The sequence below is a fragment of the Heterodontus francisci genome, chromosome 12, assembly GCF_036365525.1.
Source record: "Heterodontus francisci isolate sHetFra1 chromosome 12, sHetFra1.hap1, whole genome shotgun sequence".
Classification (NCBI taxonomy): Eukaryota; Metazoa; Chordata; class Chondrichthyes; order Heterodontiformes; family Heterodontidae; genus Heterodontus; species Heterodontus francisci.
In genome coordinates this window covers 118,152,212-118,178,089 of record NC_090382.1, presented here as the reverse complement: position 1 = coordinate 118,178,089, position 25,878 = coordinate 118,152,212, and positions in this window count along the sequence as shown.

Here is a 25,878-nt window from a genome sequence, read left to right as displayed (position 1 = left end):
GGGAAGGTTGGATAAGTTGGGCTTGTATCCATTGAAGTTTAGAAGAATGAGAGGTAATCTTATTGAAGCATAAAAGGTCCTGAAGGGACTTGACAGAGTCCCTTATGGGAGAGACTAGAACTAGGGGACACAGGTTAAAAATGAAGGGGGGTCTCCCATTTAAGAAAGAGATGAGGAGAATTTTTTCTCTCAGAGGTTTGTCAGTCTGTGGAACTCTCTTCCCCAGACAGTGGTGCAGGCAGGATCATTGAATATTTTTAAGGCTGAGTTAGATAGATTCTTGATAGACAAGGGAGTCAAAGGTTATAGTCGGTAGATGGGAATGTAGGGTTGAGGCCACAATCAGATCAGCCATGATCCTATGGAATGGCGGAGCAGCCTCGAGGGGATGAATGACCTACTCCTGCTCTTAATTTGTATGTTGGTGTGAATGCCCTCTTTGACAGGACAGCTCAATTTAAAAATATTGCCAGTGCTACCACACAGCTGGGCCATCACATTTTTTCTGAATTCTGAATTTTTTCTGCATTCCCCCTACAAGTGTGGGCGTCACGGATTGTGCCCCAAACTCACCTGCATGATAGCATTACATTATGAGGAAAGTTTTCATAGCATAACTTGTATTCCATCGAGTATAGAAGATTAAGGGGTGATCTAATTAAGGTGTTTGAAATGGTTAAAGAATTTGATAGGGTATGTAGAGAAAAACAATTTTTTTCTGGTTGAGGGAGTCCAGAACAAAGGGACATAATCTTAAAATTAGAGTAGGCCGTTCAGGGGTGATGTCGAAAAGAACTCCTTCACACAAAGGGTAATAAAAATCTCGAACTCTTTCCCCCAAACAGCTGTTGAAAAGAGTTCAATTGAAAATTTATTATCCGAGATTGATACAGATACAGGTACAGATCAACCATGATCAAATGGAATGGTGGAACTGGCTTGAGGGACTGAATGGCCTCGTCCTGTTCTTATCTTCCTAAATGTAAACCCCCCATACTGATACAAACTTCCAAGATTTCCATTCCCTAAATGTGTATCTCATTTGCAATGATGGGCACAATTCCTTGGCTGTGAGCTCATGACATGCTAGGAGCTGGCATGACGCTTTCATAGGTCATTAGTCCAATGCATTAGCTCTCTTTCAACTGCATGGGAGTGCAAAGACCAGGATGGTGGCTGAGTGATAAAGGAGACCTGCAACTTCCATGACTCATGATGCCTCCTTGTAGGACTATCAGTGCTGCAAGTGAAACGTATACCAGGACAAGGACAGGAACAGAGCAAACCCTTGGGGTGCCCAGGAGTTTCCAATGTCTGGATTGATTCCAGGGTGCCTTGCAGAAGTGTCTTTTGAATTGCGATAGCTTGTTGTGAGCTTTACAACTTTGCAGTCAGGAAAAGGCTGACAGTAAATCTTTGTCCCAGAGAATGCACCAGAGCCCAATGATGACACTGTGGATGTTGAAAATCTGGCCTATGAAGAAAAGGAACCAGGTGCAATGGCTGGAACTACTAGATAGACGAGACGGATTCATTTGGCATATCTTCACAGGGAAATAGAGTTCTATTATTTCAAAGTTTCAGCCCATCAAAGATCTGTCTCCTTTCATCAGCCTCTTTCTAGTCTTAGTAAAATCCTTGCTCTTCACATCGCGCCATCACCTCCTAATTCTGGGGCTTAACATCAGCATATTGCCTGATCCCTAGTGTCATACAAGAGAACTAAACATCAAACCATCCTTACATCAAGTGTTCCAGTGATTCATTAGTGCAATTTTCAAAAATACTATTTAGTTCTGTCACTATGCACAACCTATTGTGACTGTAAAAGATTTTCCTTAGCCTATTTATTTATATATTCTTTCACAGGCTGTGGGCAATGCTGACAAGGCCAACATTTATTGCCCACTTTTAGTTGTCCTTGAGAAAATGATGGTGACAACTGAGAGACTTATTAGGCCATTTCAGAGGGTACAAAGAACAAAGAACAGTACAGCACAGGAACGGGCCATTCGGCCCTCCAAGCCTGCACCAATCTTGATGCCTGTCTAAACTAAAATCTTCTGCACTTCTGGGGACCGTATCCCTCTATTCCCATATTTGTCAAGATGCCTCTTAAACATCATTATCGTACCTGCTTCCACCAACTTCCCCGGCAGCAAGTTCCAGGCACTCACCACCCTCTGTGTAAAGAACTTGCCTCTCACATCCCCTCTACACTTTGCCCCCTCTCGCCTTAAACCTATGTCGTAGTTAAGAGTCAGCCATATTGCTGTGGGTCTGGAATCACATAGAGGACAGATTGGGTAAGCACAGCAGATTTTCTTCCCGAAAGGACTTTAGTGAACCAATTGGGTTTTTATGATAATCCAGTAGTTTCATGGTATTATGACCAGGGTGGGAGGAGTGCTGTTTATTCTAATTCAACTTCTCCACAGGTCACAACATATATTTTTTTTAAAGAGATACAGCACTGAAACAGGCCCTTCAGCCCACCAAGTCTGTGCCAACCAAGAACCACCCATTTATACTCACCCTACAGTAATCCCATATTCCCTACCACCTACCAACACTAGGGGCAATTTACAATGGCCAATTTACCTATCACCTGCAATTCTTTGGCGGTGGGAGGAAACCGGAGCACCCAGCGAAAACCCACGCGGTCACAGGGAGAACTTGCAAACTCCGCACAGGCAGTACCCAGAATTGAACCCGGGTTGCTGGAGCTGTGAGGCTGCGGTGCTAACCACTGCGCCACTGTGCCACTTCCAAATACAGTCAATCATAGTCTCTATTTTAATCCCAGAATAAAATACACCAAACAGGTTTCTTTAATAAACAACAAAATTATCAGTTTATTATAAAACAAGTCTTAGCCAGTAATGAAGCAAAGCATAAACACACAGATCGAAATATAAAAGTTCCCTTTTTACCTTAGCACCTGCCCCCCCCCCCCCCACACACACATATACACACACAGACACACACATAAATACACATCCCAGTTAACTGAAAAAATAGAGATTTACTCTTTAAAACTCTAATACAAAATAAATGTTGGCCAAAATACTTGCTAGATCTTAAAGAAAAAAAGAAAAGATGAAAAGATGTCAGAAGTCCTTTTCTGGTTTGGTGTCCTAAATATGTATAGACAGCTATCACTGGGATCTTCCTAGAACAGTTCTTGTCAGGCAACATTGAAGATCAGTTTGGGCAGGCTTTCCAGGAAAAATGTAGTATCGGGTTTCAGGTAGTCTCTTACTCTTGCTTCTCAGCATCTCAGGAAATGGAGAACTGGCAGACTTTTTCAAAGAGCTGGAGCAGACTAAGCTGGGGTTTTGCTTCCTTGGCAAGTTTTCTCCAACTGTCTTTTCAAACCATTGCCCATATTCAAACTCACTGTCCAAAACAAAACCAAAACCAATGTCACAAGAATGAAGCCTCCTGACCCTTATAAATCTTGACCTGTCACTTCTTTAGAAACATATTTCCCTAAGTCAAAAATAACCCTTACTGGGTAATTATTTGAAGACAGGTACATTCCAGTACCTGTTTACAATCCAGACCTCTTGGTGACACTGATAAAAAAAAAATCCATGGACTCCTTTTCAGTTTTAAAACTCAAATCCTCAAAATTTAACAAAAAAATTAAACAATGGTCGACATTACTGAAACTAGCTTTTTATTCTGGATTTATTTAATCGTTTAATCAGTAGATATAGTATACCTGGATTTTCAAAATGCATTCAATGCCACACAAAAGGTTAATAGGCAAGATAAGGGCTCGTGGAGTTGGAGGTAATATATTAGCATGGATAGAGGATTGATTAACAGAAAGGAAGCAAAGAGTGGCGATAAACTAGGCATTTTCAAATCAGCAGGCAGTGAATAGTGGAGAGTGCCATAACTTTTCTATGGTTCTATGAAGTTCTGTAACCTGCAAGGCTACGGACCAGGTGCTGGAAGGTGGGATTAGATTGGGCGGCTAGTTTTTTCAGCTGGCGCAGACACGATGGGCTGAATGGCCTCCTTTTGTGCCGTAACTTTTCTATGTTTCTATGGTTCTTCTATGGAGTGCTGCAAGGATCAGTGCTGGGGCCTCAGTTATTTACAATCTATATCAATGACTTAGATGAAGAAACAGAGAGTAATGTATCTAAGTTTGCTGATGATGCAAAGGCAGGTGGAAAGGTAAGCTGTGAGGAAGACACAGAGAGGCTGAAAAGAGATATGGACAGGTTAAGTGAGTGGTCAGTAAGATGATAGATGGAGTATAATGTAGGGAAGTGTGAAGTTATTCATTTTGGTCATAAGAATAGAAAAGCAGAATATTTTTATAAGGTGTGAAACTTGCAAGTGTTGATGTTATGAAAGGTGCTTCCATTATTAATATTTTTTGAGGACTTGTTTAAAAGACTGTGGAAAATACCTGAGATGTGCTGGACTTGTTTTTTTTAAAGACGGTCATTGGAAGGACACTTGGGACTTTGTTTAAAAACACTCACTGGAAGTCATATGTCTTAAGCTAAGTAAACAGCCAGAGCCTTATGTACTATGGAACTACTTGGAGATGTTTACAGAGAACTACGAAAAACCCAAGTCCGCATCAGATTGCTTTTTGACTGGCCAAAACTACACAAAGATGTGGTGGAGTTTTGTAAAACTTGTGACACGTGCCAGGTTGTGGGGAAGCCCCCAGCTGCAATATGACCTGCACCCCTAATTCCCATACTGGCTTTTGATGAACCCTTCAGCAGAATGATGGTGGATTGTGTGGGACACCTGCCGAAAACAAAAGGGAGCTCCCAGTATCTTCTCACCATTATGGATGTGGTGATCCAATTTCCAGAGGCTTTTCCCCCATGAACTATCTCCACCAAGGTAGTGGTGGATGGACTAACCCAATTGTTTACCAGATATGGGCCGCCTGCCGAGATCCAATTGGATCAGGGCATGAATTTCATGTCTGGAATCTTTCAAAACGTCATGGGTAATCTGGGCATAACCCAGCTAAAGTCCTCAGCCGACCACCCAGAATCACAAGAGGCTTTGGAACGGTACCACCAGACCCTAAAGATAATTATCAGGGCATACAGCTGAGTACCCCCATGCCTTCGGGGGATCCGGGGCAGTGGCAGGCAGCAACGGAACTGGAAGGAATTGGGACTGGGGCGGAGCTGTTAAATAAAGAGTGGGGCTCAAGGCCCTTCACTTACCTGAACTCCGGGGCAGTGACGGGCTCTCTGGCTGTGTCGGCGTCTGCTCTGTTTTTGATAAGTAGGGGAAAAAAAACTAACAGCGACATCACTGAAATTATGTAGTGGGTGGCAGCTGTTGTTGCCTGTGGATAGCTTAGATGGAGCAGAGTAAAAAAAAAACTGTTCTTTATAAAATAAAGGATAGCTACCTGTACTTAATTAGTGATTACTAGCTGGAATAGTGCTGTTTGTGGGGGGGTGGGGGGTGCTGGTTGGGGGGCGTGGTTTGTGCTCTTTGGTCTCTTTCTATTCTGCCTTTTCAGCCTCAATGGTACAGAGGATGAAGCTGATTCCAAATAGCTGGCAAGTTATTACACTAGCTAAATTTCATTGTAAGGCTAAGTAATGGCAGGGCAGCTCGACCAAGTGAAATGTGCCTCCTGTGGTATGTGGAAAGTTGTGGACGTACCATGTGACCTTGATAAACATGTCTGCAGAAAGTGTCTCTGACTGCAGAAGCTTGAGCTTTTGGTTTCAGAGCTCGAGCGGCGGCTGGAGACACTGTGGCACCACAAGGTGAAGGACCACGTGGATGGTACATTTCAGGAGGTAGTCAACCCGTTGCCTAAGCGAGCACAGTCGGAGAGGGACTGGATAGCTGCCAGATGGACAAGAAGGTCAGGGCAGGTAGTGCAGGCGTCCCTGGAGAGCATCCCCCTTTCTAACCAGTATTCACTTCTCAGCACCGATGGGAATGAGGGTTCCTCGGTAGAGTGTAGTGAGAGTCATGACCGCAACATCATGGGTGACTCAGCTGTGCTGGGAGTGAGGAAAAAGGGCAAGAGAGCAATAGTGGTCAGGGATTCTATGGTTAGAGGAAGAGGTAGGTGTTTTTGTGGTCGCAGACGTGTTTCCAGAACGATATGTTGTCTCCCTGGTGCAAGGGTCATGGATATCACCGAGTGGCTACAGAGCATTCTGGAGGGTGAGGGTGCACAGCCAGAGGTCATGGTCCACATTGGTACCAACAATATAGCAAAAAAGAGGGATAGGGTCCTGCAGGCTGAGTTTAGGGAGTTGGGAAAGAGATTAGCAAGCAGGACAACAAGGGTAATGATCTCAGGATTACTCCCAAGGCCACGTGCTAGTGAGTTTAGTAATAGAAAAATACATCAGATAAAAGCGTGACTGGAGAGATGGTGCAGGAGGGAGGGCTTCAGATTCCTGGGGCTTTGGGACCAGTTCTGGGGTACGTAGAACCTGTATAAGCTGGATGGTCTGTACCTGAACAGGACTGGGACGAATATCCTTACAGGAAGGTTTGCTAGTGCTGTTGGGGATGGCTTAAACTAGATTGGCAGGGGGATGGGAACGGGAGCGTAGTCTTTGATAGGACAATTTCAGGGCCGGGAACAGGACGCAGAAAATTCACAAAATTGGCGAGTGCAAAGTTTAAAAAGAGTGCAACACAGGAATTTGGCAGTGTTGAAGGGTATTTATTTAAATGCAAGGAGTATAGTAAATAAAGCAGATGAGTTGAGATCACAGATAGACACATGGCAGCACAATATCGTTGCTATAATGGAAACTTGGCTTAAAGAGGGGTAAGATTGGCAGCTCAACATCCCTGGATATAGAGTATTCAGGCGGGATAGAGAGGGAGATTAAAAAAAGTGAGTGGGGGGTGTGGTGGTGTAGCACTATTAGTTAAGGAATCAATAACAGCTGTGAGGAGGGATGATATGCTAAATGAATCATCAAACAAGGCCATATGGAGCTCAGAAATAAAAAGGCGCCAGCACACTACTGGGAGTGTACTATAGACCCCCAAATAGTGAGAGGGAGATAGAAGAACAAATATGTAGACATATTTCTGAGTGCAATAACTTTAGGGCGGTGATGGTTGGGGATTTCAACTACCCCAGTATCGACTGGGATACAAACAGTATGAAGGGCACAGAGGGGACAAACATCTTGAACTGCATTCAAGAGAACTTTTTTAGCCAGCACGTAACAAGCCCAACGAGAGGGGGCGCAATTCTAAATTTAGTTTTCAGGAATGAAGCTGGACAAGTGGATGAAGTAACAGTGGGTGATCACTTTGGAGATAGTGACCATAATACAGTTAGTTTGAGCATAATCATGGAAAAGGACAAAGATAAAACAGGAGCAAAGGTTCTAAATTGGGGGAAAGCAGATTTTACGAAACTGAGGTGACCTGGTGAAAGTGGACTGGATGCAGCGACTTGAAGGAAAATCAGTGGCAAACCAGTGGGAGGCATTCAAAAGCAAGATACTACAGGCACATTGTAGGCATGTCCCCACAAAGATAAAGGGTGGTACGGCCAAATCTAGAGCCCCCTGGTTATCCAGAAGCATACAGGGTAAGTTAAAGCAAAAAAAGAAAGCTTATGTTGATCACAAAAATCTTAATACTTTAGAAAGCCTAGAGGAGTATAGAAAGTGCAGGGGTGAAGTAAAAAAGGAAATTAGAAAAACAAAGAGAGGAAATGAAAAATTATTGGCAGGTAAAATCAAGGAAAACCCAAAGATATCTTTATCAAAGAGTTGATAAACTCTGAACAGGATAACTCAGGAAAGGGTAGGGTCTATCAGAGATGTACAATGGAACTTATGCGTGGATGCAGAAGATGTGGGCAGGGTTCTTTTTTTTTGTCTCCGTCTTCACAGAGGAGAGGGTTGATGTAGACATTGTAGTTAAAGAGGCGTTATTTTTTTATTCAATCATGGGATGTGGGCGTCGCTGGCCAGGCCAGCACTTATTGCCCATCTCTAATTGCCCTTGAGAAGGTGGTGGTGAGCTGCCTTCTTGAACCGCTGCAGTCCACGTGGGGTAGGTACACCCACAGTGCCGATAGGAAGGGAGTTCCAGGATTTTGACCCAGTGACAGTGAAGGAACGGTGATCTAGTTCCAAGTCAGGATGGTGTGTGACTTGGAGGGGAACTTGCAGGTGGTGATATTCCCATGCATCTGCTGCTCTTGTCCCTCGAGGTGGTAGAGGTCACGGGTTTGGAAGGTGCTGTCTAAGGAGTCTAAGGAGTGTGAAATATTAGATACGATAAGCATAATGAGAGAGAAAGTACTCGAGGGTCTGACATCCTTGAAAGTGGATAAGTTGCCAGGACCGGATGTTTTGCATCCCAGGCTGTTAAAGGAAGCCAGGGAGGAAATAGTGGATGCGCTGAGGATCATCTTCAAATCCTCATTAGATACAGGCGATTTGCGAACATTGCACCATTGTTTAAAAAGGGTGCGAAGGATAAACCAGGTAATTAAAGGCCAGTCAGTCTGACCTCGTTGGTGAGTAAATTGTTAGAATCTACTCTGAGGGACAGGATAAACTGTCACTTAGAAAGGCATGGATTGATCAGGGATGGTCAGCATGGATTTGGTATGGGAAGGTCATGTCTTACTAACTTGTTTGAGTTTTCTGAGGAAGTAACAAGGAGGATTGATGAGAGTATTGCAATGGATGCGGTTTACATGGATTTTAGTAAGGCATTTGACAAGGTCTCGCATAGCAGACTGGTCAGTAAAATGAAAGCCCATGGGATACAGGGGAATGTGGCAGGTTGGATCCAGAATTGGCTCAGTGACAGGAAACAAAGGGTAGTAGTCGATGGATGTTTTTGTGAATGGAAAGCTGTTTCCAGTGGCGTTCCACAGGGCTCAGTGTTGGGTCCCTTGCTGTTTGTGGTATATATTAATGATTTGGTCTTAAATGTGGGAGGCATGATTGGAAAATTTGCTGATGACACAAAAAATGGCCGTGTGGTTAATAGTGAGGAGGAGAGATATCAATGGTTTGGTTGAGTGGGCGGAAAAGTGGAAAATGGAATTCAATCCTGAGAAGTGTGAGGTCATGCATTTGGGGAGAGCAAATAAAGTGAGGAATACACAATAAACAGGAAGATGTTGAGAGGTGTAGAAGAAGTGCGAGACCTTGGAGTGCATGTCCACAGGTCCCTGAAGGTGGCAGGACAGGTAGATAGAGTGGTGAAGAAGACAAATGGATTGCTTTCCTTTATTGGCCGAGGTATAGAGTATAAAAGCAGGGATGTAATGCTGGAAGTGTATGAAACGCTGGTTAGGCCACAGCTGGAGTATTGCAGGAAGGACATAATTGCTCTAGAGAGAGTACAGGGGGATTTACAAGAATGTTGCCAGGGCTTGAGGGTGCAGCGATGAGGCAAGGTTGGATAGGTTGGGGTCGTTTTCCCTGCAATTGAGGAGCTGAGGGATGACTTGATTGAGGTGTACAAAATTATGAGGGGCCTAGATAGAGTAGGCAGGAAGGACCCGTTTCTCCTGGCGGAGAGGTCAATTACCAGGGGACACATATTCAAGGAGATTGGTAGAAGGATTAGAGGGGACATGAGGAAAAACCTTTTCATCCAGAGGGTGGTGGGTGTCTGGAATTCACTGCCAGGATCGATGGTGGAGGCAGAGACCCTCAATTCTTTTAAAAGGTACCTGGACATGCACCTTAGGTGTTGTAACCTGCGGGGCAATGGAACAGGTGCTGGAAGGTGGGATTAGTTTAGGTGGATAGCTTATTTGGCCGGCGCAGACACAATGGGCTGAATGGCCTCCTTCTGTGCTCTATTTTGTTCTATGTTCTATGGCCACTCGGCCCTTTGAGCCTGCTCCGCCATTCAATACGTTCATGGCTGAACTGATTAGTCCACATTCCCACCTACCCCCGATAACCTTTCACCCCCATGCTTATCAAGAATCTATCTACCTCTGCCTCAAAAATATTCAAAGACTCTGCTTCCACTGCCTTTTGAGGAAGAGAATTCCAAAGACTCACGACCCTCTGAGAGAAAACATTTCCCCTCATCTCTGTCTTAAATGGGCGACCCCTTATTTTTAAACAGTGACCCCTAGTTCTAGATTCTCCCACAAGGGGAAACCTCCTTTCCACATCCACCCTGTCAAGACCCCTCAGAATCTTATATGTTTCAATCAAGTCGCCTCTTACTCTTCTAAATTCCAGCAGATACAAGCCTAGCTAGTGACCCTTCAAGTGACCTGAAACGTTAACTCTGTTTCTTTCTTCACAGATGCTGCCAGACCTGCTGAGTATTTCCAGCATTTCGTGTTTTTATTTCAGATTTCCAGCATCTGCAGTATTTTGCTTTTATTGTAGTTTCCTGCATTCTGTTTCCCTCCCTTTTTGAATAAAGGAGTTACATTGGCTATTTTTCCGAATGGCAGGCAGTGACTAGTGGGGTACCGCAGGGATCAGTGCTAGGACCCCAGATATTCACAATATATATTAATGATTTAGATGAGGGAACTAAATGTAATATCTCCAAATTTGCAGATGACACAAAACTGGGTGGGAGGGTGAGTTGTGAGGAGGATGCAGAGAGGCTTCAGGGTGATTTGGACAAGTTGAGTGAGTGGGCAAATGCATGGCAGATGCAGTATAATGTGGATAAATGTGAGGTTATCCACTTTGGTAGCAAAAACAGGAAGGCAGATTATTATCTGAACGGTTATAAACTGAGAGAGGGGAATATGCACCGAGACCTGGGTGTTCTCATACACCAGTCGCTGAAGGTAAGCATGCAGGTCCAACAGGTGGCAAAAAAGGCAAATGGAATGTTGGCCTTCATAGCGAGAGGATTCGAGTACAGGAGCAGGGATGTCTTGCTGCAATTATACAGGGCCTTGGTGAGGCCACACCTGGAATATTGTGTGCAGTTTTGGTCTCCTTATCTGAGGAAGGATGTTCTTGCTATAGAGGGAGTGCAGCGAAGGTTTACCAGACCTATTCCTGGGATGGTGGGACTGATGTATGAAGAGAGATTGAGTCGGTTAGGATAATATTCGCTGGAGTTCAGAAGAGTGAGGGGGGATCTCATAGAAACCTATAAAATTCTAACAGGACTTGACAGGGTAGATGCAGGAAGGATGTTCCCGATAGTGGGGGAGTCCAGAACCAGAAGTCATCGTCGAAGGATATGGGGTAAACCTTTCAGGACTGAGATGAGAAATTTCTTCACCCAGAGGAATTTGCTACCACAGAAAGCAGTTGAGGCCAAAACATTGTATGTTTTCAAGAAGGAGTTAGATATAGCTCTTGGGGCGAAAGGGATCAAAGGATATGGGGCAAAGGCGGGAACAGGTTACTGAGTTGGATGATCAGCCATGATCATAATGAACAGCAGGAACAGGCTCGAAGGGCCGAATGCTCACATTTTCTATGTTTCTATTTTCCAATATAACGGAACCTTCCCCGAATCTCGGAAATTTTGGAAAATTAAAACTAACACATCAACTATCTCACTAGCCACTTCTTTTAAGACCCTAGGATGAAGTCCATCAGGACCCAGGGACTTGTCAGCCCGCAGCTCTAACGATTTGTTCAGTACCACTTCCCTGGTGATTGTAATTTTCTTGAGTTCCTCCCTCCCTTCCATTTCCTGTCCTACAGCTAATACTGGGATGTTACTTGTATCCTCAATAGTGAAGACCGATGCAAAATATCTGTTCCATTCATCTGCCATCTCCTTTATTATCCATTATTAATTCCTCAGACTCACTTTCTATAGGACTAACGCTCACTTTGTTAACTCTTTCATTTTTAAAATATCTATAGAAACTCTTACTATCTGTCTTTATACCTTTAGCTAGCTTTGTCTCGTACTCTAATTTTACCTTCCTTCTCAATAATTTCATCATTCTTTGCTTTTTTTTTTATATTCTGTCCAATCTTCTGACCTAATCCCAGAAACTAATCAAGGAGAGGTTTTTGGGACACAGGGATGAGTCTTCCACGTTAGAATACATTTCCATTATCCAGGAGCCGTTCACAACAGCTTGTGCAGTAGCTCAGGAGCACCTAAAAACCTCCCAGGCAGTTATGAAAAGGCAAGCAGATAAACATGCCTCAGCCAGAACATTTCAGCCCAGAGATCAGGTGTTAATACTATTCCCAATTCAGGGTGAACTCCTGAAAGTCTGGTTTAGTGCCCGTACCGAGCGACAAAAAGAATTAGCCAGGTAAATTATTTGATTGACACCCCAGACCGAAGCAAAAAATAAAGGCTGTGCCTCATTAACATGTTGAAACAATATCACAGCCGGGAAAGGGATAGACAAACACAGGCCTGTCAGACAGTCAGGAAGGAAGGGGACAAAAAGGACATCTTGGGGGAGGGCAGGGAGGATTCCCAAATTGAACCCCCTACTGTCTGGGTAGGCAACCCTGAAATGTTCGGAAAATTCGACCCACACTCCACTATTTAAATGCAGGACAAAGAGAATCCCTAGCAAGGCTGCTAACTACCTTTACAGAAATCTACAGTGACAAGTTAAGTTTCTAAAAAGGCAAGCCAACAGGAGGGAGATGCCTCACCTAGTTGAAGTGCTACAGGGGAGTGCAGTGAAAGCTGGACAGACCCCTGCGAGCAGTAAGGTCCCAGAGAACATGGGCAGATTAGAGAAAAGACCCTCCCCACAGTAAAGGGGAAAGGGAAGGAAAACTGCGCTAAAGTAAACAGCACTTGTGTAACTCACCAGAAAACTAAAAGTGAGGTCAGTGTGGATCTACCCACTGAAGAACCCAATGGTCAGGTCCCAAACCCAAAGCTAATCAAACCCAGCAACTTCAATTCAGAACTCAGTAAGAACAAGGGCCCGGAGGAAATATCAAACACCTCACAGGGGCTAAAAAAAATTTATTACCCGCTGTCACTATAGAAAGAAAAAGTATCAAGGTGCTGGAACAGCCACGTGTTGCAGAAACAACAGTTGAAGGATAATAGCTCGTACATACAAGAGGACTTGCCACAAGCAATAATGGAAATTTGCATACCCCAAGCTTCACCAACAACCACATGTTTATTGAGATGAACATTCTCAGAGTATTACAAATTGATCCTAAAGGAACTTTAACCCCATCTACAATACATATCCCAAAAGAAGTACAATTTCTTAATGGTACCTCATCCAAAGGAAGGCTGATGACAAAACTCCAAAACAATTAAACAAGGATAGCTGTACAGACAATGACAACTGCAGCAATTCTAAGAGTAATGTGTGAACTTGAGAAGTGAGTGTTTAAGAACTAATGTGTGTGTTCCTTTTTTTCCTACATCCTTGTGATGAAATTTTCCTGTGGTCACATTTCATTTGGTGTGGTTCGCAAGTGTCAAGAAAACCTGCTATGCCAAACGAGGATTTTTTTAATTTATCCATTGGAAACCTGCATTAAACTTTTAATGAAACAAAAACAGCTGGAATTCTACAGTTAACTTTTAAAAAGATCTGGTAGCCAAGAGGGCACCATAATTTGTGTTTGAACATCTTGCACATTCCAAGGCATCAAAGAGACACATATCTGATGAGGCTGTACCCAGATCAATGGTTTACCCTGTTAATTGAACTACCTGACATTGCTTTCATCAGCAAAACATTCAAAGCCATCCTGGGAAATTAACATCCTGAGCCTTGAGAGATTGAAATTCTTAAACTTGAATCTCATTCAAAGGTTCCAGAGAATACACTGAGGCAGACATGTGACCATTTGTCCATCATTGTGAAAGCTGGGAGTTTCCCTTGGAAAAGGCAGACAAACCATGGGCGGCGCAGTGGTTAGCACCGCAGCCTCACAGCTCCAGTGACCCGGGTCCGATGCTAGGTACTGCCTGTGCGGAGTTTGCAAGTTCTCCCTGTGACCGCGTGGGTTTCTGCTGGATGCTCTGGTTTCCTTGCACAGCCAAAGACTTGCAGGTTGATTGGTAAATTAACCATTGTAAATTGCCCCTAGGGTAGGTAGGTGGTAGGAGAATTGTGGGAATGTAGTAGGGAATTTGGGATTAATGTAGGAGTACTATAAAATGGGTGGTTGATGGTTGGCACAGACTCGATGGGCCAAAGGGCCTGTTTCAGTGTTGTATCTCTAAATAAAATAAACCAGTGATTTGCTCTGTACAGAAGCCAGAAGGGATCTCTCTCTTCAGCAGGTCTGGTGGGGCGTACAAAGCCTAGTTAGATCCAAGACAAAGATGCCAGGAGAAGAAAGCGATCCACAATTCCACCTCCAAGAACACCCTGAACCAACCTGGACCAGCCACAAAGTGCACAAGTGTATTTTTACCAGCCAAAGACTTCAAGAACACAACTTCAGCCAGAAGACAATGGAATCACCCAACTCCAGAGACTGTGTATTAACTTATTTTTGTTATGGACTCTAATCCAACCACAAATCTACTCCCCATCACTCTGTAATCTAATAGTGTGTGTGTGATTCTCATGTGTGCGTGTGTGTGAATGTGTAGCATAATTGTATTATTTTATTTAGATCGGGTTTAGATTTTTAAGTATAATAAACTCATCTCTTTCTTGTTTAAACTCAAGAAAACCTGTCTGATTTTTTTTTTAAATCACAACAAAGGTGAAAGTTAAAACACTCACTGATTTGGTCAGCACATCCACTGTTTATAAAGGAATAAACCCTGTTGTGGTCAAATACGAGGAAGGACAAGAGGGGAGCCTTGTGACTCCTCTTCACCTGATTGTAACAATCTATAAAAATGTAAGTTCTTTCTATAATCAGACCGCTTTGCAAACTTTAAAGATATACTGCTGTATTTTGCATTGATGTACACACAAAGCCATGTCAATGCAGTAGAGATTCTGTAACTTACCTATTAGTCCCGTGATGGAAAACCAAGTGAGTTTAAATGTCAGATCCTCCCCCCCACTTCAGTCTAGTGTAAAATACCTTGCTGTAGCATTCCATCTTTCAGGCACAGCCAAGAGCCAAAGACAATCGCTCAACTACAGAAGTGAGTTAAAATGATGGGTAGCTCTGGGACATAAAATAGTGACCTGCTAGTTACGTGTCACACATTCAGCTGCAGTTACTATTGACTCAACCCCGTACAGCCAAGCTCTAGCGGACTGATTTGAGGCAGAATGTTGCTGCCTGTCACAGACTGAAACAAATGGTGATAACTAAGAAGAAGGATGATTTTAGACAGGAGGGTATCAATCATTGCAACTATTTCACAGTTGTAACCAGCCAGTATCAGATACAATTAAATGCTAATTAGCACAACATATTTCAGCTAGAAATATTTAATTACGGTGTTATAATGGCAATTTTAAAATAAAACATTATTTATGGAATAATGCTGTAATAATAATGCATTGAGAAAAGTCTGCTTTTACTTTGTGGTCTTGAAAAGAGAAGGCTGAGGGGTGAGCTGATAGAGATTTTTAAAATGATGAAAGGTTTTGACAGAGTGGATTTAGAAAGAGATATTGTTTCCACTTGTGGGGAAGAGCAAAACTAGAGGCCATCAATATAAGATAGTCAGCAAGAAATCCAATAGGGAATTCAGAAGAAACTTCTCTACCCAGAGTGTGGCGAGAATGTGGAACTCACTACCACAGGAAGAAACTGAGATGAACAGCATAGAGGCATTTAAGGAGAACACATGAGGGAGAAAGGAGTAGAGGGTTTTTGAATGTATATGGGTGTGCTTGAGGGCTAGGAAGAATAAGGACTTTTGAAAATTCTTTTCACATATAAATTTATCTCATTATTGGTTAAGACTTATTTCTTTTCGAACAAATAATTAATGTTGTTGTGGTTTAAAGAAACCTGGTTTGGTGTGCTTTATTCTGGGGCCAAATAGAGTGTCTAATTTGGCTATTCTTTGGTCGGTGGAAAATTTTCTTGATCTTTTGTGAACTGTGGAGTAGTGGGACTGAATTAACAGTGCATTGCTCCCACCTTGGTTGTAGCAGTACTGAAGTTCCTGGCCTGAATGAAGTTGCCACTGGCAACACTATTGTTGGCCTCAGTACCTGCAGCATAAGGAGGAAGAAAGACCAGAATTGTCATCCTGGAATATCATCCAGTAACTGCTGCGGATGGCATTGTGATGGTCATAAAAACTCAACTGGTTCATTAATGCCCTTTAGGGAAGGAAACCTGCTGTCCTTACATGGTCTGAGCCTAAATGTAGCTCCAGTCCCACACCAATATGGTTCATTTCTAACTGCCCTCTGATGTCTCCTAGTGAATCACTTGGTTCACTTCTAAGGGTAATTAGGGATGGTCTTGCCAGCTATGTACACACTCTGAATCGGAATAAAGAACATGCAAGAAATGGGTGAGGAAAGAATAACACACGCAACCAGTGAGTGAGGAAAGAAAATCTGACGATATACTATTCTTATATACGTAAGATTAGTATTTGATTTAATCTCATATGATTAAAATTTTGCATTTCTTTTTTACTTACAGATAGCTTGCAGATGTATACTGTATCTGGAAATTCTGAAATGGTTAATGCTATCGTTTCCAGGAAGATTTAGGATTTCATGTGTCAGGGTACAATTCAGCTGAGTGACTTGTTTAAGCTCTTGCTGCATGGGCAAGTTGTGTGATTCATGCTTATTCACTTATTTTTGGGGCCACATTGTGAAACAAGATAGCCAAGGAGTCTAGAGAAATGAAATGTGACATTAGCGCTCAGGATAATTAGTTATATTCTAAATGGTAAACATGTTGGCATCTGGTGTCCTTGAAGGAAATATTTCATTTCTGAAAGTCTTGTTCACAATAACACTTGTCATGCCATAATGAATCAGCAATGACTGTCTTCATGAGAGATGGCCGATAAAGATCTTAAGCTTTTCTTAATTTGCAGAGTGTGTATTGACACCCCTGTGTCAGCCAATGAGTTGCAGGTGGGGAGGGACTTATGGCAGTACTTAGAGCAAGCAAACAGCAAAACAAAGTTTATGGCCTGAGCCTATTTAAAAGAGTCTCTATAAACTGCAACAAACAGAATTCATGACCAAAACTGCGGCAATCCCAAACCATCGCTATAGGCGGAAGTTTTGGCCATAGAATCATCAATTCTCCCACTCTTGCAGCTGAGCCCATGTTTTCAACCCAGACACCACTGTCAATCGAAATCACTACCCCAGAACCTCAATCATCAAGACTATTTAGAATCAAATGCGTTAGAACAAAGAACAAATAACAGTACAGCACAGGAACAGGCCATTCGGCCCTCCAAGCCTGCGCCGATCGAGATGCCTGCCTAAACTAAAACCTTCTGCACTTCCGGGGTCTGTATCCCTCTATTCCCATCCTATTCATGTATTTGTCAAGATGCCTCTTAAACGTCTCTATCGTACCTGCTTCCACCATCTCCCCCGGCAGCAAGTTCCAGGCACTCACCACCCTCTGTGTAAAGAAGTTGCCTCGCACATCCCCTCTAAACTTTGCCCCTCTCACCTTAAACCTATGTCGCCTAGAAACTGACTCTTCCACCCTGGGAAAAAGCTTCTGATTATCCACTCTGTCCATGCCGCTCATAACTTTGTAAACCTCTATCATGTCGCCCCTCCACCTCCGTCGTTCCAGTGAAAACAATCCGAGTTTATCCAACCTCTCCTCATAGCTCATACCCTCCAGACCAGGCAACATCCTGGTAAACCTCTTCTGTACCCTCTCCAAAGCCTCCACGTCCTTCTGGTAGTGTGGCGACCAGAATTGCACGCAATATTCTAAGTGTGGCCTAACTAAAGTTCTGTACAGCTGCAGCAGGACTTGCCTATTTTTATACTCTATGCCCTGACCGATGAAGGCAAGCATGCCGAATGTCTTCTTGACTACCTTATCCACCTGCGTTGCCACTTTCAGTGACCTGTTGACCTGTACGCCCAGATCTCTCTGCTTGTCAATACTCCTAAGGGTTCTGCCATTTACTTTATACTTACCACCTGCATTAGACCTTCCAAAATGCATTACCTCACATTTGTCCGAATTAAACTCCATCTGCCATTTCTTCGCCCAAGTCTCCAACCGATCTATATCCTGCTGTATCCTCTGACAATCCTCGTCACTGTCCGCAATTCCACCAACCTTTGTGTCGTCCGCAAACTTACTAATCAGACCAGCTACATTTTCCTCCAAATCATTTATATATACTACAAACAGCAAAGGTCCCAGCACTGATCCCTGTGGAACACCACTAGTCACATCCCTCCATTCAGAAAAGCACCCTTCCACTGCTGCCCTCTGTCTTCTATGACCGAGTCAGTTCTGTATCCATCTTGCCAGCTCCCCTCTGATCCCATGTGACTTCACCTTTTGTATCAGTCTGCCATGAGGGACCTTGTCAAAGGCTTTACTGAAGTCCATATAGATAGTATCCACTGCCCTTCCTTCATCAATCATCTTTGTCACTTCCTCAAAAAGCTCAATCAAATTAGTGAGACACAACCTCCCCTTCACAAAACCATGCTGCCTCTTGCTAATAAGTCCATTTGTTTCCAAATGGGAGTAAATCCTGTCCCGAAGAATCCTCTCTAATAATTTCCCTACCGCTGACGTAAGGCTCACCGGCCTATTATTTCCTGGATTATCTTTGATACCCTTCTTAAACAAAGGAACAACATTGGCTATTCTCCAGTCCTCTGGGACCTCACCTGTAGCCAATGAGGATGCAAAGATTTCTGTCAAGGCCCCAGCAATTTCTTCTCTTGCCTCCCTCAGTATTCTGGGGTAGATCCCATCAGGCCCTGGGGACTTGTCTACCTTAATGCTTTGCAAGACACCCAACACCTCCTCCTTTTTGATAATGAGATGACTGAGGCTATCTACACTCCCTTCCCTATGCTCATCATCCACCAAGTCCTCCTCCTTGGTGAATACTGATGCAAAGTACTCATTTAGTACCTGGCCCATTTCCTCTGGCTCCACGCATAGATTCCCTTCTCTGTCCTTGAGTGGGCCAACCCTTTCCCTGGTTACCCTCTTGCTCTTTATATATGTATAAAAAGCCTTGGGATTTTCCTTAATCCTGTTTGCCAATGACTTTTCATGACCCCTTTTATCCCTCCAGACTGCTTGCTTACGTTCCTTCCTACTGTCTTTATATTCCTCAAGGGATTCGTCTGTTCCTAGCTTTCCAGCCCTTACGAATGCTTCCTTTTTCTTTTTGATGAGGCTCACAATATCCCGCATTATCCAAGGTTCCCGAAATTTGCCAAACTTAGGTTTGATCTATTTAATCTGAGTCATCCATCGAGTGTATGCTGACCCAGAACAATGGCCTACACACTCAGTCTATCACATTAAACTGGATGGATAAAAGTCTCGCCTTGGCCATTCAGCTCCTCAGTGAAGTGCTGTCTAGCTCTTGGTCAGCAGGGAAGTACAGGAGGGCCAGGAGAGGAAAGATGGAAAAAGGGTACATGGAAATGGGGACTCTGCTCAAAGCGTTCCCACTCCTGACCCCTTGCCCCACTCCATCAGTGCGAGCCCCATATGCTGCCTCCTATCCCAATGGCTGAGTCTACACCAGCACAGGAGCAGATGGAGCAGTCTTGAGGGCCCCAAAACCCAGAAGATGTTGATCAAGGGCAGCTGAGCTGTCAGAGCTGGGATATGAGGAGCCTGCCCTCTACCTCTGCTGAAGTTAGAGGGCTAGGACCATTTAGAAGTAATTGGAGTTGCAAATGGTTTTTAACACATTGTTCTATTGTTACATTTCTGTGTAATTTTTCAGTTCCATAAATGTAGTTATCTGCTCCATTTTCCCATATTGCCCAATTTTGCCTGCTGCCTGACAAGCGGCCTTCTGCCTAGTGAAGAACGGTAAAGCAAGAGGTAAACATGAGCAATGGGTGTCTGTGAAAGGGATGAATTGTTGGTTGTGCGACTGCTTTGTGTTGGTGTTTGGGAAAACCGAGTGAGGTCAGAATTTGTATGCCAGGTACCTGCACTGCCTCAATCTAACTGCAGCGTGCCTGAATCAGGTTATCCCAGACATCACAGGCAGCTATGTGTGCAACTACTGGTGCCCTGACCACATCACGCTCCTCCTCCTGCTCTTCTTCCCCATCTTCTGAAGATACAGAGTGCTTAACACCTTCATCCCCTGAAAACTCCACTCCTCGTTGCTGTGCTATGTTGTACAAGGCACAACACACCACTATCATTCTGGACACCCAGGCTAGTGCAGACTGAAGGGTGCCCCCAGATCTGTCCAGGCACCTGAATCATATCTTTAGCATCCAGATTGCTTGCTTGACGACAGTTCTCATGTTCAGGTGTTTTCTATTGGACATTTCCCGGGAATCATTGTCTGGGCTCCTCACTAATGTCATCAGCCACGTCTTCAGATTGTAGCCCTTATCCTCTAACTCTGTTTGAGATGTGACTATCTCTGGGAGACTTGACTGGGGCAGGATGGAAGAATCATGGCAACTCCCTGGGAATCTTGTAAAAACATGCATGAAGATCTTTTTGTGGCTACACATGAGCTACACATTGATGGAGTGGAAACCCTTGTGGACGTCAAAGTCTCCAGGGTGATCTGGAGATGCCCTGATTATCATATTTGTGCAGTCGATGTCTCCCTGGATCTGTGGGAATCCAGCCAGAGCAGCAAATCTCAGCACCTGCTCAATCTGACTGGCCTCATTGGTTGAGAAGTGCACATAAGTCCCAGCCCTGACAAACATGGCATTGGTCACATGGGAGATACACTTGTGGACAGCAGATTGAGAGATTCTACAAATATCACTAGTAGATCCCTGGAAGGAGCCAGAGGCAATTAAATTAAGGGCTGTGATGACTTTGACCACCACTTACAATGCATGTCCACATAGTTCACTTGCAAGAGGTCTTCTTCCAGGAGGCTGAAAATATCAGCAACCACCTGACGGGAAATGCTGAGCTTCCTGAGGCACTGGTGCTCAGTTATTTCCAGGAAGATGATCCTCTATCTATAAACCCTGTGCTGGGGATATCGCTTCCTGTAGGCTGGAGCTGATAAGTGGCAAGTTACATTCGTGGAACAAGTGCCAGGCAATAACCATCTCCATGCGTTGGAGACAGCTCAGAAGTGGTTTACCAGATCAATACCTGGAATGAGCGGGTTGTCTTATGAGGAAATGTTGGACAGGTTGGGCTTATTTTCACTGGAGTTTAGAAGAGTGAGGGGAGACTTGATTGATGTATATAAGATCCAGAACAATCTTGATAAGGTGGATGTGGAAAGGATGTTTCCTGTTGTGAGTGAGTCCAGAACAAGAGGGCAATGTTTTAAAATTAAGGGTCGCCCTTTTAGGATTGAACTGAGGAGAATTTTTTTTTCTCTCAGAGGGTTGTGCGACTTTGCAACTCTCTGCCTCAGAAAGTGGTGGAGGTGGAGTCATTGAATATTTTTAAGGTGGAGATAGATAGATTCTTGGCATTCCTTTTTCCCCAACCGAGGATTTCCCCTCACTGTGGTTGATAAGGCCCTCAACCATGTCCAACCCATTTCCCGTACTTCTGACCTCACCCCTTCCCCTCTGTCCCAGAACCACAACAGGGTACCCCTTGCCCTCACTTTCCATCCCACCAGCATCCACATCCAAAGGATCATCCTCTGCCATTTCCGCCACCTCCAGCATAATGCCACCACCAAACACATCTTCCCTTCCCTTCGCGACACCCTGGTCTACTTCTCCATCACCCCCAGACACCTCGACCCTTCCCCACGGCACTCTCCCATGCAATCGCAAGAGGGGTAATACCTGCCCTTCTATCTCCTCTCCCCTCACTATACAAGGCCCCAAACACTCCTTTCAGGTGAAGCAGCGATTTACTTGTGCTTCTTTCAATTTAGTCTACTATATTCACTGTTCACAATGCAGTCGCCTCTATATTGGGGAGACCAAATGCAGATTGGGTGACCACTTTGCGGTACATTTCCACTCAGTCCGAAAGCATGACCTCGAGCTTCCGGTTGCTTGCCATTTCAATACTCCCCTCTGCTCTAATGCCAACATTTCTGTCTTTGGCCTGCTCCAGTTTTCCAGTGAACATCAACACAAGCTCGAGGAGCAGCACCTGATCTTTTGATTAGGCACTCTACAACCTTGCAGACTGAACATTGAGTTCAATAACTTCAGAACATGACTGTCCTTTTTAAAAAAAAGTTATAATTTTTATTTTATTTTATTTTTTAACCACGTGCCTGTTTGTCATGGAGACATAGCTGCCCATTACTCTGCCATTAACACTCTGGACTAATGCTTGTCTTTTACCACACTCTCTTTGCCTTTGTGCCATGATAGCTTTGTTATTTAATCTCTCCTGCCCTCTGCCTGATCACACACGTTCCCTTTTCTTCTCTTCCCCACCAACGCCCTGCCCCCAACCCTCATTTGTGTAAAACCTAATTATGTTCTAACCTTTTCCAGTTATGATGAAAGGTCACAGACCTGAAACGTTAACTCTGTTTTCTCTCTCCACAGATGCTGCCAGATACGCTGAGTATTTCCTGTTTTTAGTTCAGATTTCCAGCATGTGCAGTATTTTGTTTTTATTACAGGTAGATTCCTGTTAGGCAAGGGAATCAAAGGTTATCGGGGGTAGATATGAGTGTGGAATTGGAGACACAAGCAGATCAGCTATGATCTTATTGAATGGCGAAGCAGGCTCGAAGGGCCGAATGGCCTACTTCTGCTCCTAATTCGTATGCTCATATGCATTACCATCACTGAATACCCCACTATCAACATCCTGGGAGTCACCATTGACCAGAAACTGAACTGCACCAGCCACATAAATACTGTGGCTACAAGAGCAGATCAGAGGCTGGGAATTCTGCGGTGAGTAACTCGCCTCCTGTCTTCCTAAAGCCTGTCCACCATCTACAAGGCACAAGTCAGGAGTGTGATGGAATACTCTCCACTTGCCTGGATGCGTGCAGCTCCAACAACACTCAAGAAGCTCAACACCATCCAGGACAAAGCAGCGTGTTTGATTGGCACCCCATCCATCACCTTTAACATTCACTCCCTTTACCATCGTCACAGTGGCAGCAGTGTGCACCATATACAAGATGCACTGCAGCAACTCACCAAGGCTCCTTTGACAGCACCTTTCAAACCCTCGACCACTTTGAAGGACAAGGGCAGCAGATGCATGGGAACACCACCATCTGCAAGTTTGCCTCCAAGGCACATACCATCCTGACTTGGAACTCTCTCGCCATTCCTTCACTGTCACTGGGTCAAAATCCTGGAACTCCCTTCCTAACAGCACTGTGGGTGTAGTTACACCACATGGACTGCAGTGGTTCAAGAAGGCAGCTCACCACCACCTTCTCAAGGTGCAATTAGGGATGGGCAATAAATGCTGGCCTAGCCAGTGACGCCCACATCCCATGAAAGAATGAATATAAAAAAGCCTTTCACCTTGGCAGAGAAATAGCTTTGAGCTCTCAGCATTTAAAGGATTTCCTGCCTATCACTTGTTCAATCCCCTCGATTCCTGCTATCCTATCACCTTGATTCTCTGGCGAGATCTACAAATCCTGGGAAACACTGGCACCCACAGTGAAAGCTCAAATCCTGAGTTAAAACAGCTCTTAATGAGTATTTTCCTTATTAGAGTTGGGAACCCGCCTGCCCCATAAGTGGTTTTCACAAGCAGCATATCACACTCAGGTTAAAGGTGAGAGTTGGTCGGTTACTGCTGACTTCCCAACGTACTGGCACTTTCAGCCATTTTAACTACCAACCCACTCACATACCCAGTCACTTTGTGCAGTTAAAATTCCCCCATCGTACCCGCAAGAACTGTTTGACAGAGCTGTCCAATTAGTCCCACTCCCCTTCTCATGCCCCACAGCCCTGCAATGTTCTCCCATTCATGTATTTGTCCAATTGCCTTTTGACAGTTATTATTGAATCTGTTTCCACCGCCCTTTCAGGCAGACCTTTCCAAATCACAACAACTCACAAAGAATTCTCCTCATCTTCTCATCTCCCCTGTTGTACTTTTTCCAATTATCTTAAATTTTTGAGATATAGTTCCAGAGTATCATAGAATCATAGAAAGTTTACAGCACAGAAAGAGGCCACTTGACCTATCGTGTCTGTGCCGGTCGAAAAACGAGGTACCTAGTCTAATCTCACCTTACAGCCTTCGGTCCGTAGCCCTGCAGGTTACGGCACTTGGCGTAACCCCCATCCAGACCCCCACTACCCTCTGGGTGAAAATTCTTTTCCTCATCTCCCCTCTAATCTTTCTAATCAATCACTTTAAATCTATGCCCCCTAGTCACTGATCTCTCTGCTGAGGTAAATTGGCCCTTCACCTCCACTCTATCCAGGCCCTTCACAATTTTGTACCTTTCAATCAGATCTCCCCTCAGCCTTCGTTGTTCTAAGGAGAACAACCCCAGCCTATCCAATCTTTCCTCATAGCTGCATTTTTCCAGTCCCGGCAACATCCTCGTAAATCTCCTCTGTATCCTCTCAAGTGCAATTGCATATTTTCTGTAATGAGGTGAACACAACTGCACACATTTCAACCCTAATGCAGACTGATGGGATAATAGCCTTTTCTGTCTGCTCATTGTATATGAAATGAATTTGGGCAGCCTCAATCCATTTCCTGGTAGCCATGGTCCTACAGCAAAACACATCTCCCACTTAGAGAGGGTGCAGGATTGCAAGTGTGCAAAGTGAGAAAATGCCACATTGGTGCAGCAGGGGATATTTCTAAGGGTGGCTATACTCTGCATCCGGTTATGCTGTGCTATATTTGACTGGGAATGAATGATGAAATAGAAAGTGCATCCTTCCCAAACTCACACCTCCCTTATTTAAAGATCACAAGAAAAATCTGTTTAGTGTCACATGAACAGAACTCAAATCAATAACACAAATATTTTTACCCTCTGCAACCACTTTTTAAAATCTTCTGAAGTAAAAACTGAAACAATTGTTAGCACAGCATTTCTTAATATTTACGCAATTGTATTAAACAACAAGCCCAATCTCATTTCCATCGTTTAGAAGCTATAAAAACTCAAGTTTAGTCTCTCCAATTGGAGATCTTTTTCTTGCCTTTCTACCCATTCCTTTGAACCTTGGTGATGTTCAGCTCAATGGGCCTTTGACTATCATCAAGGAACATAGGAATGAACATGGAAACAGGACGAGACCTTGAGCTTGTTCTGTCATTCATTAAACCATGGCTGATCTGCATCTTAACTCCATTGCAACTGAATCACAAAAGGTTAGTCTGCAGGTACAGCAAGTAATTAGGAAAGGGAATAGAATGTTATTGTTTAGTGCGAGGGGAATTGAATACAAAAGTAGGGAGGTTATGCTTCAATTATACTGATGCCACCGGGATCAGTGCTGGGGCCTCAACATTTTAGAATTTATATAAATGACTTGGATAAAGGAGCCAAAGGTATGGTCACTAAATTTGTTGATGACACAAAGATAGGTAGGAAAGTAAGTTGTGAAGAGGTCATAAAGAGACTGCAAATGGATATAGGTAGGTTAAGTGAGTGGGCAAGACCTGACAAATGGAGTATCATGTGGGAAAGTGGGAAATTGTCCACTTTGGCCAAAAGAATAAAAAAGAAGCATTTTATCTAAATGGTGAGGACATTGCAGAGCTCTGAGATGCAGAGGGTTCTGGGTGTCCTAGTGAATGAATCACAAAAGGTTAGTATACAGGTACAGCAAGTAATTAGGAAAGCTAATTACTTATGTTATCGTTTATCACAATGGGAATTGAATACAAAAGTAGGGAGGTTATGCTTCAGTTATATGGGGCATTGGTGAGACCACATCTGGAGTACTGTGTACAGTAT